This window comes from Natator depressus, chromosome 3 (genome assembly GCF_965152275.1).
Source record: "Natator depressus isolate rNatDep1 chromosome 3, rNatDep2.hap1, whole genome shotgun sequence".
Classification (NCBI taxonomy): domain Eukaryota; kingdom Metazoa; phylum Chordata; order Testudines; family Cheloniidae; genus Natator; species Natator depressus.
In genome coordinates, this window is record NC_134236.1 from 61951496 (window position 1) to 61970247 (window position 18752).

The following is an 18752-nucleotide window of genomic DNA, read 5'->3' on the forward strand; positions in this document are numbered from 1 at the left end:
TGACGGGGCAAGGCCAGATGGCTATAGAAAAGTAGTGGGAGATAGATATATTAGCTCCAGGCTAAACAAATCCCTGGTACCAGGTTAAGTGAAATGGAAGCTGCTCCAGGTCAATTAAGACACCTGGGGCCAATTAAGAACTTTCCAGAAGGTAGGGAGAATGCTAGGTTGATTGGGACACCTGAAGCCAATCAGGGGCTGGGTGAAACTAGTTAAAAGCCTCCAAATTAGTCAGGTGGGTGTGCATGTCAGGAGCTGTGGGAGGAAGTTGTGCTGTTGGAGAGACTGAGTAGTACACACCATATCAGGCACAAGGAAGGAGGCCCTGAGGTAAGGGTGAAGTGGAGCTTGAGGAAGTGAGGGCTGCTGTGGGGGAAGTAGCCCAGGGAACTGTACATGTCATGTTTCTAAAAGGTCAGCTACCATAGCTGATACTATTAGGGTCCCTGGGCTGGAGCCTGGAGTAGAGGGTGGGCCCGGGCTCCCCCCACACCTTTGCCCCCTGATTAATCACTTAGACTGGGAGACAGCCGAGACTGTGGAAGGAAGGATAACTTCTCCTCACCTCCCTCGCTGGCTTATGATGAAAATGGCTTAGTAGACTGTGACCCTTGTCTCTAGAGAAAGAAGGGTTACGTGGAGGGAGGCTAGCGAAATCCGCCAGGAAACGCAGGACCCATGGAGACAAGGACAGAGCTTTGTCACAAAGTCTAAACAAAATTAATCAAAGTGATAAAGTCAAAGTAAAGCCTTTATCTTGCTGAAATGAAACATTTAGTCATTATTAAAATCAAACAAGAAAGTTGGGGGAAAAAATCAACTTTCTCCCATCAAAAATGTAATCAAATTCACATGTTCCCATGATACATTTTGATTTTGACTAAACTTCATTTTTTGACAGAAAACTGTTTTGTCAAAAAAAATTTCAACCAGTTTTACTGATTAGTTAGTTTAACATCTGCCCTATTTTCACCAAATACAATAGGAAAATTGTCATTTAATTGCAATTTGGGGCTTTTCATTCCCTCTGGGAGCTAAGTTTCCCCTCTATTTGTGGACTATAAACCTAATCTTTCCATATTAAATTTGTGTTTTGAGATAATGAGAGGTCCTGTCATCCCTTCATTTAAGTTTACGTGGCTCATCCCAAATCTTTACTCAGCCCAGACCACTTAGGAACAAAAAGAAAGCTTCCAATTTCACATGGAGTTTCCAATCTCTTAGATCCAGATTCTGACCCCCTGGCACATTTGAGTAGTATCATAGAGGTCTCCTTAAGTAGTCCAATTGTCATTAAAACGAGATATACCAGACAAACAAAATTGCAGTTAAAATAGCAGGAAAAAAACAGAAAATTCAGAACTTTCGCAATCACATTATTTATGCAACATCTGGGTATTTTAATAAATTACTGTCTTTGATTTTTCTTCATTTTCAATTCCTGCTGATGAAAAAAATTCTTAATAAAGTTATTTACACTCTGCCTCTTTAATCTTTCTTGGATCCAAAGTGCTATTTAAGAAGAAGAATAAAAAACCCCTTTCCTCCTGCAGCTTTGCTCAATCAGCTTTTACCTTTTTAATTGATGAAACTTTTCATGTTGTGCAGTTCAGATTTCAACCTAGCAAGGGTCTCTATTTTCTTAATCCTCTTTGCTTCTTTCTCAGCATCCTTAGAGTGGAAAAAAAGTCTTAATATCACTTTCTAGTTAAAATAGATAGGAGAATTTCCTCTCCACTTCTAGCTGCAGGAAGAAAGGTCTTCCCCTGGGTATTCTGACTCTCTTAATTATGCTCCAAAATTTGAGTCGGGTTTTTGCTGCTCAAACTAATTTTGCTTTCCAATAATTAGAGATAGCATGGTATCCAAGAAAGTGTTTGAAAATTGTTCTTGTGGTGTGTAGTCAGGAATGCATAACTGCTGCTGCCTAGTGAGGAAAAATGACAAATGCTCAGAATAGAAGATGAGAGAAGCTTAGCAGCAGCAAGATAAAGAGAGGTAACTGCTTTTGCACTCTAGGACTGACTGATCTGCTTCATTTGCAAATATCATGGAACTGCCAGTCATGCCTACTGGCTATGTGCAGTAAGTGTAGATGTAGTATGTGGCATTTAGTGAAGATGAATTTGCAATAGCAGAGGTTCTCAGTCAAAATTCAGAGTTATTGAAAGATTTTTTTCTCTCTAATCTGACATTTATGATCAGTAAAAGATGTTGATAATGTAATGGTGGATCTTCAGAGCTCCCTTCTTCGAAGTCCACCCTCCTTTTCTCAGCTCATCATCCATGTGAGAGGGTGCACGCATCTGTCAGTGTTCTCTGAGGTCTTCTGCAGCCCATCTCAATGATCTCACCTGAAGGGGCCCAGTGGAGCCAGCCAATGACCAATGAGTTTCCTGTCAGGGTCGAGAGGTAGTACAGGGAGTCACTACTAGCTGAAACCCATTAGGTGTAGGTGAGCCCATTTAGGCTCAGCACCCTGAAGAAAGGAATGCTGTTCTGAACGTGTGCGCTGCCCAGGAAAAGGAGATGTGGGAAAACGTACCCGCTCTCCAGGGTGGTTTGTACTCTTTGAATGTATTGCTTATAAAATTGCATGGAAGCTGGAGACTTTTGTCAAATTATAGTCAATTTTGGTTAACCAGAACTCCTGCCACAAAACCCTACCTGGACAGGGTGAGTTGTGTTCCAGGTCAGTCTTATGAGTCAGAGATCACATGTGTGAGGTGTTCCATGCTCTGAAAGAGACTTGTCTGGATGGAAGCAAGGAATGGCTAAGCCCTATTCTGTACTTGAGAACACTGGCTCTGGGGAGACTGCATGTAGTAGCTGCTGCTTGTGAGCACATTTGTTTAGCACCACTTGCATCTGCCTGATTTACCATTCTATAGGCAGAATCTTTCCAGCAACAGCTGTCCAGATAGTGTGTCTTGATGACCCCCTCCAAGCACTTCCCCAATGTAACAGTGGTTTTAGATCACTTTAATTTTAATAACTATCAGGCCCTCCCAACTCCATCCTCCTTAGGCACAATCCAGCTATTCAGATCTGATTTAGAAAAAAAAATTTAATACAGTAAACCATATTCTGCCCTCAGTTATCCAATTAATTCCATTAAATCTATTTTGATCTTATTTCTGTCAACAGTTCTAACATATTCTGTACCAGGTCAAACCAGCAAGCTAAACTGCAAAACTCAGATCCCTGACCGATAAAATATGCATTGGCTGATCAGCACAGGTCAAAGGTTACAACAGAACTCAGCAGTAGGGAACGATGCAAACAAGGCATGAAGCATTAGAAAGTTACTTTCATTACTAACTAGAGTAAATGTAATTTATGCAATTTGTAACACTTTTATTCCAGTTGACAGTTCTCTAATCTGGGTCTGAAGACTGAGATGGGGATGGGAAGTGCTAAGCCAGAAGCCAGTGCAAAGAAACTTTATTTTAAAATATTTGGGAACTTTAAAATAGAAATGTGAGGAGTGGGGAGAGGTTGGATACTGAGTTGGAATAAGGTAAAAATGTTAAGAATTTGTTTCACTTGACTCTCTTAGAATGATAAACTGAATGAATAATGACTTGAATTTGAATAGCACCTTTAAATTAGAAGGAACACAACGCTCTTCACAAATGTATCTAAGTCTGTTTTCAGGGAAAACACCATTGACTACTAAAATGCCATCTCTTCTGTAATATTATGCAACTGTTTAGGTCAGGAGATTGAAGGACTAACACCCTGAACCTGATTCGTTTATTGGTTGTGACAAGATTATCATCCACAAATCTGGACTCCCTAAACTCATGCAGACTTCCATTGACTTCAGTGGAACTCTGCACAGGCTCAGAGGTCTGCACTAGGGAGACTGTGGATGCAAGATCAAAGCCTAATACTGTATCCACCTGAAACAGCACAGGAAATTTAGGACCAATTCTACACTATCTGTCTGGTCGGGCTGCTGTCCCTGTATGGAGCCCCGTTGATTTCATGAAGTTCAATGAGGGTGCAGCAGTCCACCTAAGCACCTCATGTTGCAAGAATGGGGCTTTAGATCAGCAGAATATAATTTCCCAGATTCACCTTTTGATGAGGAAATTGGGGTGAACACCCCTACTTTTGTAAAAAAGTACCATGGAAACTTCAGCTACCACAGATGTTCCTGAACTTGGTTTCTCCTATCTTACAGATGACGTGTCCAGTAGCACCGAAGGGCATTGGTTCTGTAGAACACCAGAAAGAAGACTGAGAACTTTCTAACTAATCATTGCCACTTCTACTGCACCTAGCTTCTCCAATATGCACTACCATCCAACTACTGACCAGGTCTGAACCTGATTTGTTTATTGGTTGTGATAAGATTACAGCCTAAGGTAACATAGCTAAAATAAATATTTAAAAGTGTTTATATCAAAACAATATCATTCCTGCAGTGCATATATGAATTAATTATTTTTCTTATTTGAAATCTGAGCTACTTAGTACTTTAGAGAACTGTAGTTTTCCAAAGCCACAGTTTAAGATGGTGTTATTTGCCTTTGAGTAGATAATGATTTGGCTGTTTCAGCAGATGGCCCTTCTTTATTTTTAGACAGTTCTCTTTGTAGTTCTGTTTGGGAGGGGAGGGGGATAATTTTCCCCCTAGAAGTGTGTCATTTCAAATTATTGCTCCTTTTACAAATTGCGAGAAGAAACTTGAAAGGACTTAGGAAGATCCACTGAAAACATTTTTTTCCTTCTTCTGGCCTTCTTCAGTGTCTAGACAACACTGAAATTATTGTTTTAAACACATTTTTTTCTCCTTGCTCCAGTCATGAAGGGGGGAAACACATTTATTCCTAAAATGAAATTGCTTTTAGGTAGCTAATCGCTCTCCCACAACCAATCTTCAGCTGAGAGAGACAGACAGTTTTGGAGATCTCTCTAAGGTAAACAGTCCCAATCTCTTCTCTCTTAGAAGATTAGTTTGTCCATGCTCTTAATCTTTCTCATTGCCCATGTTTGAACCCCTTCTAATTCTACTATATCTTTTTTGAGATAGGATGAAGTGAATATGGTATTCCAGGCAAGGAGGACTGATTTTATAAATATGGCATCATATTTTCCATAGTATTCCCCCATCCCATTACTTGTGCATCCTAACATTGTGTGTGTTTGTCACAGCTGCTGCACATTGGGCAGAGGTCTTCATTGAGCAATCCACTATGGTGCCAAGATCTTTTTTTCTGACTTGATACACTTAATTTAGAATCTTGTGTTGCAAAGGTTCAAATTATTCCCTCCACAGTCAACCTGTGGAACTCTTTGCCAGAGGATGTAGTGAAGGCCAAGACTATAACAGGGTTCAGAAAAGAGCTATAAGTTCATTGAGGATAGGTCCATCAATGGCTATTAGGCAGGATGCAAAACCATGCTCTGAAGTGTCCCTACCCTCTGTTTGCCAGAAGCTGGGAATGTGTGATAGAACACTTGATTACCTGTTCTGTTCATTCCCTCTGAAGCACCTGGCATTGGACACTGTCAGAAGACAGGATACTGGGCTAGATGGACCATTGGTCTGACCCAGTATGGCCATTTTTATGTCCAATGTGAAAATTTTTTTAAATTGGAAGCACTGAATTTCATCTGCCTTCATTTTGCCCATTCAGCTAGTTTGGTAAAGTCCCTGTGTAATTCCTCATAGAGTTCCTCACACTTTGAGCTGGAGCTGTAAGTTCCAGCTCAAAGAGACATACCTTTGCTAGCTCTGATTGAACTAGTGCACTAAAAATAGAGTATAGCTGCAGCAGCGGGAAGAGCTAGCTGCCCCAAGTATGTAGGCATCCAAGGTACTAGGCTACATTCTATTTTTAGCACTCTAGCTTGATCAGATATAACACAGGTATGTCCCCTCAATCTGGAATTTACACCTTCAGGGACAGACATACCCATAGCCTTCTCTAGTCTTGGCTGTCCTCAATAATTGTGGTGATCTGTAAATTTTGCCATCTCACTGCTTTTCCCAATAATTGATTAAACAATACTCTTCCCTGTCCAGATCTTTGTGTCACTTCGATCTTCACCTTTTGCCATGATTTAAATTGACCATTTATTCCTATTCTTTGTTTTCTGTCTTTCAGCCAGTTTCTATTCCATCACAGTAAACTGCCTCTTACCCCATGACTACTTAGTTTCTTTAGTAGTCTCTTTTGGGAAACTTTGTCAAAGATGATTTGAAAGTCTAAATAAATTATATCAACGAGTTCTCCTTTCCCTGAGATACGTTTTATTTGTTTTGTTGACAGTTTTAAAGAATTCTGATAGGTTGGTGACACACTATCTTCCTTTGCAAAAGTCTTGCTTGTTAAACTCTATAATATCATGATCTTCTAGACACTGTATAATTTTGTTTTTAATTATCACTTTCACCAATTCACCAGTTCTGATTCTAGAGATAAGAATTATTCTAAAGAAAAGAATGATATTCAGAGGGTATTAAAATGTGTTTGGAAAGGAATAAAGTTTTTGTTTTTTTTTTAAAACAAGTCAATCTTCTGGTTTTGGGGGCAACAAATAATTTTCATATATTGCAGAAGTTTATTGCATTTATATGGTGAACTTCTTCTCTGAGAATAACTCAAGCAACCAAAGTAACTGGAGTCTGGTGGCCTCCATCTCAGAGAATTACAAGGCAGTTATGTGGAGTTCAGTGTCACTAGCACTATTAACTACATGTGTAGAATTCTCCTGACATCCCATCTGGCGGAAAGGTAATAGTGAAGTGACCCCTGATGCTGAGCTGTAGGTCTTTATTTTTATTGCACTCTCTGCATATAATGTATTTCTTTTAAAGTTTGTTAAAGGATTCTAGAAAACCAAGGGTGTCGGAGCCTTTCCAAAAGTGGGGGGAGGGGCCCAGAGGCTCCTGCCCCTGAGGCCCCACCCCAGCCTCCAAGGCCCTGACCCATATTTTTCCCCCAAGGCCCTGCCCCTGGCCAAGCCAGAAGCCAGAGCTGGGGCAGGGAGTCCGCCCCCCCCCCCCGACCTGTGGGGGGCCCTAATAGCAGCCCCCTGCCTGTGTCCCTGACCCCGGGCCCTCCATCCAGGGCAGGTGGAGGGACCTGCTCCCCATAGCTGCCTACACAGCTCTCCCCGACCAGGCTCCAGCAATGGTGGGGGAGCTTGGAGCTGCAGCCTGGCCATAATAAGATGCACGTAAGGCTGGGCAGCTGTGGGGAGCCAAGGCAGATCCTCCATCTGCTGCAGTGCAGGGGGCTCAAGGAGAGCAGCCCCCGGCCTGTGTCCCCACCCCGCGCCCCGGGTAGAAAGAGGGGTCTGCGGTTCCTCATAGCTTACCATGGCCAGGTTGCAGCTCTGAGGGCCGCTCCCCCACTCACCCCAGCCACAGCTGGGTCAGGGAGAGCTGCATGGGCAGCTGTGGGGAGCCAGTGCAGAGTTAAGGACTCTCCACCTCCATCTGCGCTGGGGGATGGGACCTTGGGGGAAAGAGGAGGGAAAGGGGGTGGGGTCCTCCCGGGCAAAAAGTGGACGGGCCTTGGCCCCTCCAGTTCTGGCGCCACTGTAGAAAACAGTTATAAAACCATGCATTATTGTGCTGGTGCTAAAAGACTTTCATATATTTATTTCTTTAGACAAACTATTTCATCAATCAACATAACTGTTGGTTTACTGAGCCTTGAAGGCCAATTTGATTGAAATGTCAAATGACTAATGGAATGGTGTATCTGATGAAATAAATATATGCAAGACTTTTAAAATAACAAACAAAAATTCACTAGATCCCATATTTCACTCCATCTCCTATTCCATAATGTTTGCCATTAAAATCTTTACCATTTTCTCTTTGTAAGTAGATAGTAACTGTGATATTCACAGTATTCCCTAAGTTAATTGGGCTAAACCCTTAGTCCTGCTATGTATTTTTCCAGAGGTTCTCTGCTCCCCTTTTCTCCACCTAACACTCCTCTTCCTGTTTGCAAATATCACAACCTCCACATATTACTAAGAACTCTGCCATTGACTCATTCCCTGGGTTTGTCCAAGAAATAATTCTCCATACCTCTTTTTCCCTTTCTCTTGAATGGGACTGGTAATACTTGCGCAAGATCTGTAAAGCTCTTTGATATCCTTAAATGGACCATAAGAACAACCATACCCGATCAGACCAATGGTCCACCGAGCCCAGTATCCGGTCTTCTGACAGTGCCCAGTGCCAGATGCTTCAAAGGGAATGAACAAAACAAGGCAATTTCAAGTGATCCATCCAGTCCCAGCTTCTGGCATTTGTAGGTTCAGAGACAGCCAGAGCATGACGTTGTATCCCTGACCATCTTGACTAATTCCCATTGATGGATCTATCCTCCAAAAACATATCATATCTTTTTTTGAACCCAGTTATACTTTTGGCCTTCACAACATCCTCTGGCAATGAGTTCCAAAGGTGGACTGTACATTGTGTGATTAAGTATTTCCTTTGGTTTGTTTTATACCTACTACCTATTAATTTCATTGGGTGGCCATTAGTTCTTGAGTTATTTCCTATTCTTGTGAATTTCCCACTCACTTTCTCCACACCATTCATAATTTTATAGACTGCCGTCATATCCCCCTGTAGTTGTCTCTTTTCTAAAATGAACAGCCCCAGTCTTTTTATCTCTCCTCATATGGAAGCTATTCTGAACAATGCTGTTCATTGTGAGTAGTCATTGTCATCATCATTATGATCATCCTCGCATTATGGACAGAGAGAAGCAAAGATGCTTGTCTTACAGCTGCTTTATCCTAAACTTACCTTTTACCATTGCAGCTAGGTTACATAACACTCTTACCAGACTTTCTAAGGATCCACAGTGAGGCATTATGCATTTATTCCCTGTGTAATTTCTGTGTAATTTCACAGCTGTACCTTGAAACAAAATATGCATTTATTTTATCCAATCTGAATTCAATCAAGCTGCTGCACATTGGGACATACTGCCTGTTATCTTTACTGAACACTGCATTATTTGTCTTTTATTTGTACAGAAAAATGGGAATTAATTGTTGAGTACCGGCCTGATAGAGAGAAGATACTGGTTCAGAGAGAGCAATCCCCACACAAATTATTCTGGTGTTGCCTACAAGTAGGCTGGATACTGAAAGAGGCAAAGATGAATAGGGCAAGGATAGGTTAACATTTGACAGAAAACATAGACAACTATAAAGGGTTAAAAGCTATACTTACCTCTTTGAATGGCAAAGGCCCTGATCCTTCATACACTTATGCATATGTTTAAATTTACTCAAGTGAGGAGTCCCATAGACTTCAGTGGAACAACTCACATGAATAAAGTTAACATGTGTTTAGTGTATTGGTATAAATAACAACGCTTTATGATCCTCTTGATAGTCAAAGGATACCAACAACCTATGATCTAGGCAGCGCAAAGTCTGAGTTAAAAATCACAAAAGGGTTAAACCCCTAAAAGCTGTAGACAAAACGCGCATCTAGATATAAGATATAGCTCCCAAGTCCATACTCAGAAACTAATGGGATCCAGATGCATTTTGCTTTTGGCATTATCCAGAAATAGCCACCGATTAATCTTTTGGCTACATACTATGCTGCAGCTTAGTGTATATGATGAGTATTTTAAAATTCAATAGCATGTAGTTCCACCATGCATCGCTTTTAAGCTATTTTTGATAAAAGCAGAAACACAGTTCCGATGTGAATTTAAGGTAGAAAGCGTACAGTATATTTCCCACTTAACTTTGAACTTTCATTAATCTAAAGATTTTTTCATTGATGTTACTGATGGCCTCTTTGCATCAATTTTCGTGTATTCCCCTTTCTTCCTCATAAAAATAATGTTATGGGCATATAAATTTGAACACAAATATTGTTTACATTTAATGTAATCATAAAATCATTTTTCAAGACTGTTTTAATGTAATTACTATATGTATTTGCTACAAAACTTTCAGCAAGTACAAGGATTTAATCTAAAATCAAACAAACTGATGCCTCAAAATAATTCTTCTCAGTAACAGCTTTCATTCGTGCTTGATAGCATTATGGCAAACCTTTCTGATTTAAACAATACAAACCATGAGCTAAAATTCTAAGTTTTTTTATGCATTCTGTCCATATTAATGAATTTAATATGCAGGTTCTGTTTCAAGAAAACACAGTCTGAATAATCTGATTCTATATATCTTTTTTTAAAGAACATATTTTTGTGGGTAAAGATTTAATGTCAGACTCTTGAAGGAAGCCAAATTGCCATGGCAGCAGACCACAGGAGGAAAATCAATTAAAAGAATTACATTACTTTTAGCAACTTACTGCTACCACTCATAATGAAAATGGTAAATTATATTTTCAACATGGGTCACACAAATCCAGTGACATCTTTAAATGCAGCAAGAGCTGCATCTACTGTAATCTGCCCCCAAGTCAGCTACAGTTTTACCCCAAAGAAGAAAACTCAACTGCATGAGTTGCTTTCTGTATTTTCCTTGTTTTTTTTTAAAGTATCAGTTGAGCTGTGTACTGAGCTGATATCAGAGTGTGTCTTTTGACTTTTGATTCAGTATTCATGTGAATATAAATAAATATGACTAATGCTTCTGAAAAGCTGAATATATTACAAGCTGTGCTTTCAGTTTGTTTTCTTCTACATTTCTTCCTTGTCTGTTTTATTTGTTATGTGTAGTGCTGCATCTATGTTTTATAGGAACAAGGTGCATGAGGTAATCTCTTATTGGATCAACTTCTGTTAGTGAGAAAGACGAGCTTTCAAGAAATTGGTCCAATCAAAGATATAACCTCACCCACTTTATATCTCTAATATCCTGGGACCACAGCTACAATAACTTTACTTTTTATGTCCTTTTTCAGGTTTATTTTCCTAGCCACACAACCCTTCCTTTGTAGGACTTTCCACAAAATGGTGAAATGACCATTTCTTTAACGTCTTTTCATTTATATACTGTAAGCCTATTGATTAAAAAAGCCCTCTAGTAATGATACCACAGCCAACAAATATGGCCTCTGTTGATATCCAAGTATGTCTGTCCCCTCTTCCCCCCCCCCCCCCAGAAGCTGGCAGAAGATTTGTCTGTTTATAGGGCAAGATTTTAATGAAGTGAAGACTGAATATATTACACACCTATTTTTATATATGCAAATATCATAATCATATGTGCAAATCTGCATGCAAAAAGGAGCCTAAATGCAGAATTCCTTATGTAATTGTGAGCCTTTTTGTTCATTGAAATACCATAATTTTCCATTCAAATGGAAATTTGTGTGCACAAAAACTCCATTTTATCAAGCAATTATGATCACTATACAGCTAAATATATGCCCAGTTTGGGCCTCTGTCCTGCCGTCACTAATGCACGTGCATAAATGTATACGTATGAGTAGTCCCATTGAAGTAAGGTGTGACTACTACTTTGTGTAAAATTAAGCATGAGCCTAAGTGTTGGCAAGATCAGGTACATTTTCCATATTCTACTTTTAAAGAAATTACCCAAATAGCCTGACCACTCATAGTACAATGCATCCAGATTATTATTTGACTTGTGGATTACCACACCAAATAATGTTTCCTAATAACTTTCTTCTTCACTTTTTCCCTGCAATGTACTTTGTTAGTTCGTTCTACCCTTTTTGTTCTAGTTAATCTGGTTTTACATACTCTGGCGCTCTTCACTCTATTGCCATAGACTAGGCATATCTTGCCTAGTTTTTGGCATTTTCTGTCTTGTGATGTGCCACATCTTACATACTCCCCTGTTCTTTCTGAATGGCATCTCTACAAGTTTTGTTGCAGCACTGATTGCTTTCATGGCCTTTATATTCCTTCAGGAGAATATTTTTGTGTTTGTTTCCCTTTCATTCTTCTAACACTATTTACTTTTTTGTCTGCTCTGTCTTAAACTTCCATGTCTTGGGAAATTTCTTAAACTTGGAGCTATGGGAAAAATTCATCATATAAATTTAGCCTCTTTGTGCTCACAGAATATCCACAAACACAAATGTCTTTGATTTTGTCCTGTATTCATTTGACAAATTGTTCTGTAAATGTTTTTAACTCACAGGATTAATTGCAAATATCCTATTTGAGTTGTGTTGCTTACTTGAGAGATTGGTCAGACAAGCCACATGGTTTTGTTTCTGTTCCCCAGTTAGATGACCAACACTCATGCATGTGCATGTAAGCTTCAGTACCTATGAATATTCATGGTCTAGTGTTGACATTTTGTTTCTGTGAACATTTGTGCCGCTATGCACTAATATTTCATGAAAAGTGAATGCAAGTGCCATGAACATGAGTGAAGGAAATTCAATTAAAATTAAATTGAATTTTCACATAATATTGTTTGTTTTATCCACTGAGTTTTGCATATTTCTTTGCAGCCTTTAAAGCTGAGTCCAGCTCTGAAATACATTTGTGGGGATTTTCATCATTTTTGAATTTTGTGGCCTGACATTAGGAGTCTCTCTTTTATCATGTTCTAAGAACTGTCAAACGAGCCAATTGACACTAGCAACCTTACCAGTGTGACTCACTCATCTACAGTTTATCTTCTCCTGGCACCTTCACAGAAGCTTTTCCTGCACACACCTGAAAAACAACATGACAAAACAAAACATTTCCAAATGCTCGATTATTTTTTTTAGGGTCTGGTTTGTCTGCTTCAGACCTCTCCTCATGTGAGTATCCACAGTTTGACTCAGCCTTCAACTTTTGACCAGCACAACTCAAACAGTGCTTTTGCCCTGCACCTTACCATTTGGAGCCTGCTGAGCCTGTTAATATTAGCTCCTTCCATCAAGCTCAGCTTTCTGCTACATCCCCTGATTCTAAATCCTTATCACTTTGTCAGTCTTCTTTCTTTTAGATGTCCTGCAGAGCAAGCATCCTGTGAGTAATCCTCTGTCACTGCTCTAGTGCTGCATCCCTCATCCGATTCCTTGTCACTCTGGAAGGCTTCCAATTATATAGTATATATTGTTCTTCTACACTGTGAACGTGATGATGCCCTGGTACCAACACTATACAAAAGTTACCTAGTAGCTCTCCTGATTTTTAAATTCAGCTATCTTTATTTTATCTGTCTGTAGCTTTTAAAGACGGAAACCCAATCTCCTTGTTCAACCACTGGAACCATCTTTTAGGACTTGATCCTGTAAGCCTTTATGCAGTATACAACAGGTTGCCTGCATGCAAGTGGAGGTTAGTCCTGGGCACCAAAAAGGTTAGGCACTTGGTGTAATCTTCTGCATTTAAAGAGCTGTAACCCTGGAAGCCTTCGTGCTCGAGGCCAAGTAAGCAGAGCCTACTCAAGGCTGCATATGAGGTTAAGCATTAGCCATATTATTCTGCACTTAAAAAAGATAAAAAGAAAAAAGAAAAGGAGTACTTGAATACAGAGAAGAAAAGGTGATAGAGCTTAATTAGGATCCTCATTATTCCCATAAGATGCTTAGCTATGTATTGTTATGCTGGGGATTGGGTGAAACCCTTTTGAAGATAGTGGGCATAACTGCTGCCCTTCCTTTAGAATAAATGTAAAAAGCAATTAGGCTTCTTTATGGAATAGGAAGTTGAAACAATAGGCCATATGCAAGACTAGAGTGCGAGTTGAGCCTTGAGATTTTAATCCAAATTGAGGCGGGCTGGGTATTGTTTAATGGAGCTCTGTGTTCGTGAGGGAGGGAGAAGTGGCAGAAATACCACAGAAGAAGACAGGGAAGGCAGATAGGAAGCCCCAGAGAAGCGTTTGTAGCATGACCCTGAGAAAACGCTAAGAGAGGGAACTTTTTGGACAGAGTGCTGACTGAAAGGGGTTTGGAGGTGTTAGCAAAGAAACCATTTCCCATTTCATTCCTCCTGTATTCAGGGAAACAGCACTTTGTACGCTATTTGTAAATAAACAGGATTGCATCAGAGATACCTGACTCGATCATCACTTTTTCCCCCTAAAACCAAAACAACCCGCAGGCCCTGAATTTTGGTAACTGCTTGGGTCAAAGGGGATAACATGATTATTACAGCACTGGAATATAGTAGCTGTGCAATTCTTAATACTTTATACGGCTCCATCTTGTCTTGTGGAAATTGGGAATTTGTTGATCTGCGGGGCATGTGGCATGGCTCGTCTATTTTCCTGGTTGTTTAGGCAAGGTTGAGAAACAAGATAATTTCGTCAGGAGAGTTCTTCTTGTATTTGATTGCCTGGTTAGTGGATCAGGTAGTTATGTGGATTGGGGTTGTGATAATCTTAATTTGTATGGTTTATTTGTAAAGTGCGTTGAAGCACCTAGAGGTCTAGAATAGATTCTTTTGGTATCAAAAGCAATAAAATAGTTTATATGAACATCATTTAGCCACTACTGACACCATTTCCTTTGATTTTCATTGATATTTCCTTTGATTTTTCCCTTATTAAGAAAGGGCCAGTTCTGCCTGGATGTAAATGAGCACAACACCATTGAAGTCAATGGAATTGTGTGAAGCTTGAATTTGGCCCAGAAAGCCTGATCTCTTGAGTTCGTTGTCTCAGAACTAAGTATTATGACAAATCATTGTTATGGAAATGGTCGCATTTCCCTTTCATCTACACCAATGCAATCCCACTGAAGTCAGCTGAGAGGAGAATTTAGCCTCTTATTGCCAAGGCAGCAATTTTTTCACTAAGCAATCTCAGTAAGTGTCTTATGACTGAATCCTATTGGAGTACAATTACATGAATAAACTTTCTCTTTTAACATCTTTCTTTACAAAAAATTATTTTGGCTGGAGATTTGCAAAACAAACAAGTCTAGAACTGGCTTTAACTTACATCTGTACTTCTCCTAAAAGTGCAATTTCCTATCTTTGACTGAAAAATAACACACTGGAACTGGCATAATTTAAGGTGCAAAACATTTCAGTGAGTGTGAAGTGCCCTCTAGGCATTCTGTGTTTGATAGAGGCAGTGGTTCTCAAACTGATTTGATCGCACCTCCCTTCTTTGCATCTGTCGCATTCCCCCACGCCCCCAAGAATATATACGTATTGCCACCCTTACTTCTCTGCTGCTTCTGGCCACAGTGCTGAGTTCAGAGATGGCTGCCTGGCCAGCAGCCGCTGCTTTTGCTCTCCACTCTGCCTTCAGAACTTAATGGCCAGACGCCTACTGATCTGTCAGGAGGAATCAGCTTTGCTAGTTATTCGTTGCTGTGAATAAAATGTGTGCAGTATGTTTTTCCCCCTAACGCTTCTCACACACACCCAGAATATATTCCACACCCCCTAGTTTGAGAGCCTCTGGGTTAAGGTATTGTGCTGTTGTTGTATTCCAAGCCTTAAGACGGTAAGATCTTTGAAACAGATGTTTAGAAAATCTCATCTATAATATTACAGCAGGATACACAGTGACAGCACTATTTAAATGATAATAATTGTAGATGCTTACAGCGAGTTTCATCCAAATGCAATATTGTATAAAAAAGAATTTAAGCCTTAAAAATGGGAGTTTAAAACCCTTTAAAACAGCACTGCTATTGTTGCTGCTCTATTGTAATTAATAGGGTATCAGCATTGTCAGTTTTCCAACTTTTAGATTTTTATGGGTTATAGGAATATGTATATGTCAGAATCTATAGCAGCTTTAAAAAGTTTTTATTGAAGATCATTTTAGGCAGGTCGTGTAATGAACTCACTAATGTGCACAGCTGCCTGCTGTTGGAAGAGGTCAGAACTGCTCAATTGTGTACTGCCAGTAGAGTTACTGCTAAACTAGTAGAGTTTCTTCTTTACCCCAAATGGTAAGATTGTGTGCTTTTGGAGGAAGAAAATCTGAGTTCAAAACCTGTTGCCACGAAGTTCCAAGTGTTCATGGTGTGAAGTTTAGTGACAACAATGAAATCTCAGAAAACAACAGATTCGTTATAGTAGATTGGAGATCTGGGCATTTGAGGTTACAAGGATATAACTGAGAGCAGAATTTGGCCTTTTATTTAGGAAATTCTCACTAAAAGAAATACTCTGTGCAGTTAAGATTCTTTTTTTTGGGGCGGGGGGGGAGGGGCAATCATATTACAAAAACATGAAGTTCCTTTTAAGAAGTAATAAATAGAGCTGACTAGAAAAACTGCAACAAACCATTTTCCATTGGAAGATTCAGTTCTGTCAAAATTTTGCAAAAGCATGAATTTTTCAGAAGATTCATGTTGGAGAAAATGAAAAAAGTCTGAATCAAAACATCTCATTCTGACACTTTCAGAACTAAACATTTTGATTTTTCCCTTTGAAGTAACTTTTTGGTTTGTTTGAATTTAGTATTTTATTATATATCATCAAGTAAAAAGGTAAAAAGTAAAACAGAATGATTCACCTTTGTCAGAACAAAACAATCTGAAATTATTTCTTTTCTGACATTTTCATTCACAGAGAATTTCAGAATCTGTGGGTTCTGTTCTAAATCGAAATAAAACAAATTTTGAAATCTCAAATTCCTCCACAAAATGGATTTTTCATTTTCCACACAACTCTAGTCCCAATACGGGACACTGTAATAAAGGACTACCCATATATACTGGGAATGTTCATATCTGCTTTCCTGATTAAAGCCACCAACTGAAATCATGAATATTTCATCAACATCTATAAAATGGAGGCCAATCTAACATTATTGCTAGGTGACATCATTACTGGGTGAGAAAAATACTGTGTCAGGACCTCTGGATATAGAACCCAGGTTTGCAGAGCTTGGGACCCCTGACATTGCCACCAGAAGGGCAGGTAGAACCACATCCAGGGAATACTGTGGAGATTGGGTACTACAGGAAGCACCACCCAAAGGGTTCAAAGTGACAGTACCCTCTGATTGGTCAAGTACATTATTTAACCCTGGAGGGTGCCCCAGGAAGTTGTCTGGGCGATCACACAGACTTCTGGCTTGCTATGACTCCTCACAGTGTCTTGTCTTCTGATTGCCAGTCTCCACCCATGACCTGATTTTGACCCTGACTTTTGCTTATTGAACCAGGCTCTAGCAATTCCTCTGACATCTGCTCACAGACTACCATCGTGTGGCTGTCCTTGATGTGTGGACACAAGCCCAGCAGTGAGCACTAGGCCAGATGACCTACACCCCAGTCCCATACATATTAGTTCAATGTTTCATTTTATTTCTCTTACGTGCACCATGCAACATGTAATTTTATACTATGAGGTTTATATGCACGTATTTTATGAGCTTTATATGTTGTGCTCCTATAATTATTATTTTGCACAAAATTTAGAAAAAGGCACTTAAAAAAGAAAAAAAAGGAAAATTTGGGAAATAGACTATTCCCTAGTATAGATAAAAAAATAAATGACAGGGACTGTAGGAATTGTTAACATGTTCCTGGTGACTTTTTTCCATTACCTTATTGCATTAGAAGAGAATATTTTCTCATTTTATGCTTGTTTTGTTTTTCTTTCAGTAGACACGGTCCTACCCATTAAAATACCGTGGAAGCTCAAAGCTGGAACAGATTTGCCTTCATCTCATTCAGTGAAAATGCTTTTGATGTATTTCGGTCTTTATTTGCCTTTAAAATGTCAAGCAAAGCTGTCAACATCTTTTGCTGCTGTCACTGTGCTTGTCCTGCGCCTCTTTGTTGACCAGCCTGTTCTAACATCCCTCTCTTGTACCTGATGTACATTTTGACCTATATTATCAAAACATAGTATGTGAGCTACATGCATAAAATGTTTCAGATGCTTCATTGTTGCTCATTGAAATTGGAAGCATGTGAAGGACCAATGTCTAAAAAGCGGGTATAACAGATCTGTAAGTTATACTCCAACATATGAAATATGTGCCCGGTAACTCAGAAGGAGGAAATGGGATCTTGTGTTACACCTATTATAGCAATGACTAAAATGCGTAGGTATGGCTCTGCTATTATTATTTGTTTACCATAGCACCTAAAAGGCCTAGTCATGGGCTAGGATCCAGTTGTGCTCAGTGCTGTACAAAACAGAGGACAAAAAAGAGTCCCTGTCCAAAGTGCTTACAAACAAAGTATAAGTCAAGCGACAGCACGTGGACACAGACAGATGGGGAGTGAAGGGAAACAATGAGACTATATTGGTTAGCAGTAATCTTAGCACCCAAGCAGCTAACCCTTGATCAGTTTTTTTTTTTATAGGCATCATGGCAAAGAAAGTTTTGAGGAGGATTTTGAAGGAAGAAAGAGATTTGGAAGAAAATATATTAAACTGGCAATGAAAATGAAGAAAAACTGAGAAGTGAAAAAAAAGCCCTAAAGCTGTAATAGTTAAAGTTTGTTTATTTAATTTCAGATATTTTTGTTAACATATTTTATGTGTTTTTTTTTTAAATATCAGTGTTTGGTGTTGTATGCAGGGTAGTTGTACCTGTGTTGGTCCCAGGATATTAGAGAAACAAGGTGATGAGGTAATGTCTTTTACTGGACCAAAAGCTTATCTCTCCACCAACCTTGTCTCTCTAATGTTTGCCGGACACATCACTGGGGTCAGGACTCATTTGAATTTCACGTATGCGACAATTTAGGGAATTTTGGTTTAAAATTCACCTTGTCTCTCTAGTGTTTGCCGGACAGCCCCACAGCGCAGGAGCGGGAGAGACTGAGGGGAGCTCGCCCCAGCACACCCAAGGCAGCCCCCGGCCCTGGCACCAGCTGGCCTGCCTAGCTCCTGGGGCAGAGGAGGCTGCTGCTGCCAAGGGCCTGGCTCCCC

General features: G+C 39.7%; 1 long non-coding RNA gene across 1 annotated transcript; it reads left to right on the forward strand.

Moving 5' to 3' along the window:
• The first annotated feature begins 1925 nt into the window (after window positions 1–1925).
• On the forward strand, window positions 1926–18280 carry LOC141983869 (uncharacterized). The gene is made up of 3 exons (XR_012638545.1): window positions 1926–1998; window positions 4190–4326; window positions 18182–18280. It is a non-coding gene; the product is annotated as an uncharacterized LOC141983869 (long non-coding RNA).
• The last annotated feature ends 472 nt before the right edge of the window (window positions 18281–18752 follow it).